Source organism: Triticum dicoccoides, chromosome 2A, assembly GCF_002162155.2.
Source record: "Triticum dicoccoides isolate Atlit2015 ecotype Zavitan chromosome 2A, WEW_v2.0, whole genome shotgun sequence".
NCBI classification, from domain to species: Eukaryota; Viridiplantae; Streptophyta; class Magnoliopsida; order Poales; family Poaceae; genus Triticum; species Triticum dicoccoides.
This window is the reverse complement of record NC_041382.1, coordinates 13,455,542-13,466,027: the sequence shown is the minus strand read 5'-3', so window position 1 is coordinate 13,466,027 and position 10,486 is coordinate 13,455,542. Positions and strand designations below refer to the sequence as shown.

Below are 10,486 nucleotides of genomic sequence, written 5' to 3'. Positions count from 1 at the left end.
GCCAGGTGAAGCCACGTGTCCAATCTACGCCTACGGTAAAACGGTAGGCACGGATACAATATATATGCCTACGGTTTAACCGTCAGCATATGGCTGACACGTGGCGGCATTTGAGGTGTGCACGTGTGCGTACGGCACTTGACGGACATGTCGTCAACTATTTTTGCCGACGGGTATATATGCCTACGGGTTTTCCATGCCTATGGGCAGTGAAGGTATACCGACGCTATTTATGCTGATGGGGATATGCCTACGGTGACCGTAGGGATATGCCTACGGTGACCGTAGGCATAGCCTATGCTGACAGGTTTCGGCCCTTTGCCTATGGTTTTAACCCTAGGCATAGCCCGTGATTCCTGTAGTGGCCTTGGGATGTCATGGTTTGAGTAGGATCCTCTTTTCCTCTACAACACCTCACATGCATGTGTCCGGTCCAATCTATAGACTAAAAGTTGCAGCTCAACAGCTGCACTTTCAAACAAACATAGCTAACACTCAAAAAGCAAAAATAAAAAGGACATCGTCTCGTGATAACTAAAAATAGAAACAAGGTATATGCCTCATGTTCCCCCCACCCCTCTAGCTAGGTGGAATAGGTACTCCCTCCGTCCCGAAAAACATGTCGCGGCGGCATTTTTGCAAAAAAAAACCTCTCGTTTTTCCCGACCAAACCCGCGCTCCTCGTCCTCCTCCTCCGACAGAAGCAGCAGCTGCGCTACTCTCCGTCGCCACTACTTCGCTGCTCCCGCCGCCGCTGCTCCCCTTCTCCCCCGCTCTCCCGCCGCCGCTGCTCCCCTGCTCCCCCGCTCTCCCGCCGCAGCTGCCTCCTGCTCCGCCGCCGCAGCTACCGCTTGCCTGCCTCCCCACGCTCCCCCTTTCTCAAAAAAAATCCTTGATTTGGATCCCATGTTAGTCCAACCCACAGCTACCGCCGCGCTCTGCTTCAGCTGCGTCGGAACCGCCGTCGGAGAGCCTGCAGGCGCCGGATCTGGACCACCAACAACAACCTAAAGGCAGACGAGCAGCCGAGTGTCGTCCTCACCGTCGATGACGACGGTGCCGCCGACGCCGCGAAGCGAGGGCGAGATCCTCTAGTCGGCCAACATCAAGAGCTTGCGGGCCTCCTCGCCGCCCCTGCCTCGTCGCGGGCTCGGCACACCGCAACTCTTCTTGGCCATTTCTCCCTGGCTTGACTGGTTACGACGCGGAAGAAGGCCGAGGCCGCGCTCGCCGAGGAGGACGCCGTGCGGGCGGAGGCCCTCTTCACCGAGGTCCGTGCGTGCTTGCTCTGGTTCCTCTCTCCCCAAAACGCCATGGACAAAACTGCAACTCTCTGCTTGCTATTCTGATTTAAAAATGACTATGACTTGTTTGTGTTGCAAAGCATCGCTATGGACTGAATCATTCTTTTCAGCCGGCGGCCAATCTTTACATACGTTTGGCCTCCAAGTACTCCATCTTGTACTGACAGAGAATGTGTTGTAAAGGTGGGCTGCATCTGGCCTATGGAGGCAGGTCTACTCCCCCTTGCTGAATTTTCCTGGAGAACTAGCTAGCCTCTTAGTTCTGACAGTTTAAATGGATTTACTCTGATGAGTGATGGTTTGGTCGCAATTGTGCAGGTGTAAGGCTAGAATAGCGATTGGGGATACTACTGGCGCCCTCGCAGATGTCGAGGAAGCGATAAGGATAGCTCCCAAATTTCCTCAGGTAAATGAACTCCATGTCTTGTTCATAATATTAAATCCTTAGCTAGCTGTGGCGTATTGTTGCGAATTGGATGGTTTAGTGTGGCCAATTTCTGTCACAAACCTGTGCAAATAAGCTTTGCGTTAACTGAAGAAAGCCAGGATGGGTACCTAGTGCAGTGAAGTGAACTGAAAAAAACCATTTAGTATGCTTGATCATGAGTGATGAGTCCATGACTGGTTAGGGGTTCAAGGTTGCAGCTCGTTGTAGAGACAGACATAAACTGATCTATGTAGAGACAGACACCAGATGTTGTTAGATTTTCAAGATGGATTGCATCATCAGTTGTAGAGACAAACATCAACTTCTAGACCTGTAGAGACATACATTACAGCTCGTATATGCCACACTAAACTTCTAGATATATGCTTGACCAAAAGGACTCACCAGTATATGCCACACTAAACTCCAACAGTATACTCCATGTGTACAGTGTACTACAGGTTTAGCATACAAAAACAAAACTGCATTCCAACAGACTTCAGTGGGTTTCTTTCTACCTAGCTTAATTAACCTTTCAGTTACTCCTCTTCACTATACCCACCAGGTAATTAATTAGTAGACTACAGTTGCTGAGAAATTAAACTACCCAAGGCTGTATATGTTTAGATCATGAAGGAGAGATGTATAAGGCTGTACTTATATACTGATAGCTAATTAAGAAGCTGGGAAATATATACTGATAGCTAATTATCCAGGACCTTGAGATGGATTAATCCAGTGCTACTCTTCTCATTATCTAATCTATCCATGCTATGGTTGCATATTTATTTACTGCACCAAAGATGGTTTTTCTTATTTTAGCTGATCCATCCCATGTGATATGCTAGATTTTAGCATCTGTATTGATGAAACTTTGACGAAACTAAAGAAAAACTGAAAGTGTCCTTGATAGCATGAAATGGACCTCTTAACTAAATAGAAGCGATTTCTTGTCATCCACTGTCCTTTTATTTGTTCCATGCTGATAGCTTTGCTGATTTAACATTAATTAACAAAACCAAATTCAGTACTGCTCCAGCTTACTCAAAACTTTAGAACATGTTCAGTCTTCAGTTAACTCCATACAATAGACTCTTGCTTTTTTACTAAAGCTAGTTTGCAATTGCAGTAGAAGATAATCTCATACCATATCATCTACTGATGGTATGGGATTAGCAAAGGCCTTGCTTGCCTCATTAGTTGCTGTAGTTGTCAAGCAAAAATTTCAGTCCACTAACCCAAATTAATTCAAATAACTAAAATTAATCCAAATCAATTCAAATAATTCAAATAAATCCAAATAACCCAAATTAATTCAAATAACCCAGATAATTCAATTAATCCAAATAACCCAGATAATTCCAAGAAATTCCAACAAGGAGTTGATATACAAGGATTAGACAAGGCATACACAAGGACATGACATAAGGGCCTCTTTGTCCCCTCTTGACACAAGATTACACAAGACATACACAAGGAGCACCTAACTACATGACATAAGGGCCTCTTTGTCCCCTCTTGACTACATTCTTTTCCTTTCTCTGGTCACTTCTTCCCTTCCCTTCCCTTTATTTTTCTTTCTTTTCCCTTCTCTAGCTAATTCTTTCCTTTCATTTTCTTTTCCTATTGCAATTTCCATTTCTTCTATAACGGCCCTAGTATCAACAATTACCCGACTGTCGCAATATACACTAGTTATTTCCATTCCAGCATTCTGAACGCGATCCTTGTGCAAGTGGGGCAACTTATATTAATTTCCTCCTTTGTCTTTCATAACTTCAAACATAACTGCTTCTAATGTGATAAAGCTTCTATGCAACTTGTCGGGATCGTAATTCTCGAATTCCTCTTCCACACCTTGTACCAGTTCCTAGATGTTTGTAGGTGACCTGCAGTCGGTTAGAGACTGGAGAGAGTTATGGAAGCAGAGGTCCAAACAATTTAACTCAGGGCTATTTGGGGGCTGTTGTAGCAATCGGATGTCAAGATCAGTTTGTTCCACAGCTTCTCGAAAAGCTACATCATTGGGCAGGACATGAGGCTTTGCGTTATCCTGTTGGATGAATATTGTTGCTCCCTCATCATCGTCAGGCCACTTATCCTGAATTGCCGGGATAACCTTATTGATTAGATAATCTCTGCACACAGGCCTGGTTACTTTCACTGATGTCAACACTTTTGTTCCCTTTGTTCTGTTCTGACTTGTCCGCTTCGCCTCAGTCTCTTCGACAAATGCCCAAATGCCGATCTTCCCATCGAATGTTAGCTCCCCCTCATTGTTATATCGAGGCTTGGCAACAGCTGTTAGGAACATCACCTTCCCAATGCTGTGAGTGTTTGACACGGTGTGCTTTGGTTCATGTTCTCCTGGAAGTACATAGTAACTATTCTTCACTCTCGTCATGTCAAACCACTTCTCATCGATGTGAACCATATTCGTCATTGGTTTTAACATAGCCCGAGAAGTTGAGATCGAATTGTCATCGACCATGGACATACAAAATTTCAATCTCGCAAGCTTGTTCTCTAGCTTGAGGTAAGGCTTCACGGTGCTTGTGATGCAGTTGAGCTCATTCAACTGGAACCTCTTATGCAGGGTCGATCGGGCCACACCTAGAGACCGTGCCAGAGATCGAATTGTTCTTCTTTTATTCAGTGGGATTGTTGAGGTCCTCTCTAGATCTAGCTCCTTTCTCTTCCGGCCGGATCTTCCTGGCTTCTTGCTTGAGACATCTACTTCTTTGCCATCGGCAATTTGCTTTTTAGCCTCTTCCCAGATTCTTTCAACAGATCGTACACTTATGTCCAACAGGTTTGAGACTAGCAGCTTGTCGTCTGGTTGAACAGACCCATCTCTGAGCTCGATTACTAGCAAGGCAAAGTAAACACCATGCCTCTCCTTATCTGACAATTCTCTTCTCTTCTCTTGAAGTATCCAATTCATAACTTCATCCTCTTCCTCTTGAGCTTCATCCTCTTTCGCTTCATCTTCTTGAGGCATCCAATTCATATCTTCATTGTCTTCCTCTTGAGGCATCAAGTTCAAATCCATAACTACATTCTCTACCACTTGAGGTTCCTCCTCTTGAGGCATCAAATTCAAATTAATACCTTCATCGTCTTCCTCTTGAGGCATCATGTTCAAATCCATACTCCTGCTAGCAATGACAAAAGATGAGTACATCATGGTACCATAACAAGGATATACACAAAAAAATGAGTAGAATGACAGGAGCCTTGCAACCATTACAAAAAAAAGGCTTCACATTCTCTGAACTGTGATGTGCTCTGCTAAAGTGCTAATGCCACTAAATCATCTTGTTCTGCCTAGCTTAACAAGATCCACATTCTCATTTCAAAAAAAGGCTTCACAATTTCACAGCTACTCCTAATACATTCTTCTGATGCCAATCAATGCACAATGCACAGAAAAATCCTCATGATATTCCTCCCACAAGGTAGAGTGGGAAGGGAATAATAACTAGAGAGTGATAGCAGCCAGTCTTTTGTGACTGGAATATATTCATAACAGAATAACTTCAACTGGCCCATGTTTTTCCCCTTCATTCACCACCAATTTTACTCTACTTATAGTAGTTCCTCTAGTAACAGTTCTAGAGACAGTGTTTGTTCAGATCATAATTGCTCTGCATCTACTGATTTTTTTCTGTGCCATGTCAAGCATAGATAGGTTCAATTAATTTGCTTGGATTATCAAAATTACTGTCAGTACTACTGTATGCTTTGACACTGTCGAAACGGATTTAGTGTGAATATGTGTCTTATGTAATGATTTTCTCCCAACAAGCTTGAGACCACATTTTGTACACACCTACTGTTAACTATTTTATTCAGTGTTTCTCTGAAGAAATATGAACATTATTTTCATTTAACTTGTACTTGCAGCACAAGCATGGCCATCCACCAACATGCAAAACAAGTTCAAGACCAAAAATATGTGTTTCTTGCTGTTTACTCAACTGAACCAGATTTGGGTTTTCAAGTTCCAAGGTTTCTGCTAACCACATGTTCTCGTTTAGATTCGTAATCAAAATGGGATATGTTGTCGTTGGTTGCCGTGTACTCTGTGCAGCAATCAGCATGTGTTTTGTTGGAGTTTGTAAGAGGGAAAGACAAATACATTTAGACTGATTGACTTCTTCATGCCTGCAGTTTGTGACATACTTCTGCTGTTGATTGATTGCTCTGAAGTCTGAACTTCATGGAGACCGTTTCGACAAATGAGGACACCGGCAAGGGGGCGATGTGGGAGCTGGAAAAGAGCCTTGATCAGCCCATGGACACAGAGGCCGGGAGACTGAGGAATATGTACAGAGAAAAGGTGATTGCTATCATCATCCAAGTATTTGTCAGTTTCTGTATCTGAATCTTAGCTAATAGGATACAGAATTAATGTCCTGTGTTAACAACACGGCTTTAGCATTGATGATCACAATTTTGTGTTTCGTAGCACATTCTTTTCAGCAGTACATTATCCCTGGTAGTTGTCTTTATGCAAGGATTTTGAGATGTTGCCTAAGATGCAGAGTCATTTGGTGTCTTTACTCTGAACATCTGAAGAAGAAAGAACAACCACAGTATGATAAGTAATTTTGCTTTTGCCCTGTTTTCTCCTCTTGTATGTGCAGACCTACCCAACAGTTTTGATGCTACAACTAGCTTTCCAATGCCTTGGTGTGGTGTTTGGAGATTTAGGCACATCACCTCTTTATGTTTTCTACAACATCTTTCCTGAGAAGATAGAAGACACAGAGCAAATTATTTCTAGCTTGCTCCCTCCACCTCCCTAATATCTACTAATTTTTATTCAATTAACACTAAGGGAAACGCTTGTATCCGGCGCGCCGGCCGAAAATTCAGCCGGTCGCACGCGGAGCATACGATACAATGCGATCGAAACGTTTTCCTGGCCCCCCACGTCGCACGCACTATGCAGCCTTATCCCTTCACAAGCAGTCCCCTCCACTGCTTTTTCTTCCTCCTCTATCACTACAGCCGCCGCTCTTTTCTTCTACATCATCTCTGCAGGCCCCCTCTCCCTCCTGCTGCAGCCACTTCCGGCTATGCACTTGATGAGTGTGCTGCGACGAGGCTCCTCTCGAGCAGACGCCCAACACTAGGAGCTGGCACCGCACGTTTGTAGGTGCCGCAAGCACAGGCTGCCGGGCTGGAACAACGACGACACCATGTCGCGAACTGACCACGCCGGCGAGCTGAAAAACGGAGCACATGACCTGGGGTGCTTCAACCATAGATCCGGTATGTTGGAACCTGCCGACGGAGGAGCTGCAACGGCCACGCCAAGAGCTGGAACCAGTGCGTGCCCTGCTGGAATCGACACACGCGTCGTGCTGGAACCGTGTTCTGGCGATGCTGGAACCATGTTTAGGCAGCGCTGGAAGGGAGGCTGGCGATGCTTCAGAGCTCCAGGCCGGCGGGCGAAATGGTGGAACCAGCAGACAAAAATGCTGGAACCAGCAACTCCCAAAGCTGCATCAGAAGCAATGGTGTGCTATGCCCGGCGATGATTGTTTTGCTGGAACCGGCTACGAGCGGAGCTGCAACCATGCGACGCGTATGCTGGAACCGTTATTGATGAAAGCTAGAACCGGTGTGTGTTTTTGCTTCAACCGATGAAGTGGTGTGAAGACGACGACGGGTGCCGCCGTGGCGGGCTGCAATCTGCGGCAGCAAAAGCTATAGCCGACACTTTTTTTGTTGCGATGGTTATACACGCGAAACAGAGACCCAAGGGGGCGAGTGTTGATGGCAAGGGCGGCGACGAGACGACAGTGGACGATGCCCTTGTGCGTCGAATGCTCATGGCGGGGCGACGCAACCCCGGTGCTGCAACCATGGGGTGGTGAGCTACAATCACGGGCGGGGCGGCGCAACCCGGAGCAGCGATGGGTCCATGGCCAGGAGCTGCAAGAGAGGCGGCGATGGCGAGGAAGGGAACAACAACCGGGGGGGAGGGCGTCCATGGCTCGGAGAGTGGTGGCCGGCGGCGCTCGCTCGCGGTGCGTGGTTTGTGTGTGTGAGATAAGAACGATGTAGAGGAAGGGGATGAACAGAAGATTCGATCTGAACGGCTGGAAGCCAGCCCATCGGACGCTCGCGGTGCGACCGGCCGAAACTTTCTGCCAGCACACCGGCGCCTAGTACCGCCCACTAACTAACACTAATCATATTCAGTTAACAGGAGCAGAGCAGTTCTTCCTGACGAACAGGAGCAGAGCAGCAACTCCCGTACACTAATCATATTCAGCACAGGGAGCAGAGGAGCAACTCCTTACGGTACCTTCTTCCTCTTGACGAGAAGGAGCTCTGGCGGCAGCACGGGCAGACGAGCAGCAGCAGCACCGGCGGTAGGGGAGAAGCAGCCGCACGGGCTCGCGCGAAAGATTGAGGAGGGCGCACGGGCAGGGGAGAAGGAGGACGCGCGCGAGCTCCTGGTCCACCGGATCGTGGAGGCAATTTCCGGCGACGCCCGTAGGGGATCGCGGCCAGGAGGAATTGCGGCGGCGCACGCGCAGGAGCTCGACGAGGATGCACTAGAGCTTGAGGAGGATGCGCTGGAGCTTGAGGAGGATGTGCGGGAGCTCGAGGTGGACGCCCGCGAGCTCGAGGAGGACGTGGCCGGAGGTCCCGACGATGCCCGTAGGTAATCGAGGCGGGAGGGGATCGCGGCGACGCAGGTCTGAGCGGGGGAAGCGGCGGAGCAGGTACTTGGCGACGGCGGCGACGGAGCAGGTAGGTGGCGACGGCGGCGGAGCACTTCCTGATGGGCGGCGAGTCGCGCAGCTCGGCGGCCCCGGCCCCTATCGACGGCGAAGGAAGAAGACAGGGGGCGGAGGGGCTTGTTTCAGACGATTTTAAAACTACAAGGGCCTTTTTGCAAAATCAACAATGAACTGCGCCCACGACATGTTTTTTGGGACGGAGGGAGTATTAAGTAGGGGAGACTTTTTGTGTAAGAGATAAGAGGACGCCATGCATTTTAGTCTGTACCCCCTGTGGCGAACTCTTTCAAACTAGCTTATTCTACACGCCTAGTAAAAAACACACAAAATATAGTAATATAATATACAAAAATCTAATTTGTAAGAGAATGTAGTAAATTAGCAACTTGGATAGTAAATAAAAATACTTTGGTATATCTATATTTTAAATATATTGTTTTACTAGATTTTTGTACGTAGTGTTACTAGGGGTGTAGAATAGCGCTACTGATGAACCTCCCACGGTGCGCTTTTCAAAACTAGCTTATTTTGCAACCCTAGTGAAAAATTACACAGAATATAGTAACATACTATACAAAATATAGTAATTTTAAAAAGATAGTTGTAAATTAACAACTTGGATAGTAAAAATTTATACCGTAATTACTTTATTTTGCACACAGTTTTACCAATTCTCTATATACTGTTATTAGAGTTGTATAATACTTATTTTATACTCACGCATAGAATAGCGCTACCGATGGACCTCCCATGACAGAATAGCTCTCCAAAACTAGCTTATTATACACCCTAGTTACATAAAATATAGTAACATAACATACATAATATAGTAAATTAGCAAGTTGGATAGTAAAAGAATCATTTCAAAATTACTAAATTGTGTATACTGTTTTACTAGATTATGTATATAATGTTAATAGCGTTGTAGAATATAGCCCATCCTCAACTCGGAAAAAAGCAATGGATCGTCATTGTCTCCCCACACCGCCAGGGGTCTCAACGTGCTTTCAAAGACGGCGGTCGCCGGATTGTCCAAGCCACACGTCCCTGCGCCCATCCAAAACCTCGACATTCCTACCACATGGACCAGACAGACGAGCAGCGCCAGCTCGACTTGGCACTGCAGCACTCCGCTGTCGACGAGGAGCGCCGACGCAGATACGCCCCCACTGATGCAATATGCGCCAGGAGCTGCACCAGAGACGATGGTGATGTAGTTAAGTGATGTCACCTGTGTCAGAGAAAAGTCATGTGCATGTACGTTGTCGTTTCTCAGCGACTTGTTTATTCAAATGGTGACATCATAAGTCTTCAACACAGTAGAGCATTTTTCCTCCGATGAGTTTTGACTTGTGGTTCATCTTGGTCATACATGTGGAAGCTAGATGGCATTTTGCTGGGCAGAAAATATTGCATGTTTGGCCCACCATCACGCTTTCCCTTATTTGTCACGTGCTTTCCCTTATTTGGAATATGTATGTGTAATCTTATGAACTTATACATTCATTTCTGTTTGAATGGTCATAATTTAGGAGCTATACTGTTGAAAAAAGGAAGACAGATAATGGTCACCCTCTAGAGAATTCTGCAGTGTATATAAAGTCACTCTAAAAACTATTCACTTAATTTGGGAAATCTTGTATAGAGCTTTATCACTGTGGCCAAGTAAGGGAACTATAATCGCCACTGAGGCTGAGATGAGAGAAACCAAAAAGAGGGTGGCTCCGCTTAGGCTTAACTCCATGATGATGGTTTGCTTGCTTGGTAATAAGAACATCAAGATAACTATCCTTTTATAAGCCTTGGGATGTCATCGTTTGCATTGGATCCTCTTCCGGCCTCTATAACACCTCCCAAGCATGTGTCCGGTCCAATCTTCCATAGACTATAAAAGTTGCAGCTCGGAAGCTGCACTTTCGAAGAAACATAGCTAACACTCAAAAATGGAAAGTAAAAATCAAATGATAAGTGCCACATGTGTAGCACAAAGC

At 46.1% G+C, this 10,486-nt stretch overlaps 1 long non-coding RNA gene across 1 annotated transcript; it reads left to right on the top strand.

Annotated features, from left to right (window-relative positions):
• The first annotated feature begins 1,624 nt into the window (after nt 1-1,624).
• On the top strand, nt 1,625-6,528 carry LOC119358648. Its single transcript, XR_005172266.1, has 4 exons — nt 1,625-1,710; nt 5,638-5,742; nt 5,905-6,073; nt 6,381-6,528. It is a non-coding gene; the product is annotated as an uncharacterized LOC119358648 (long non-coding RNA).
• Nucleotides 6,529-10,486: the final 3,958 nt, after the last annotated feature.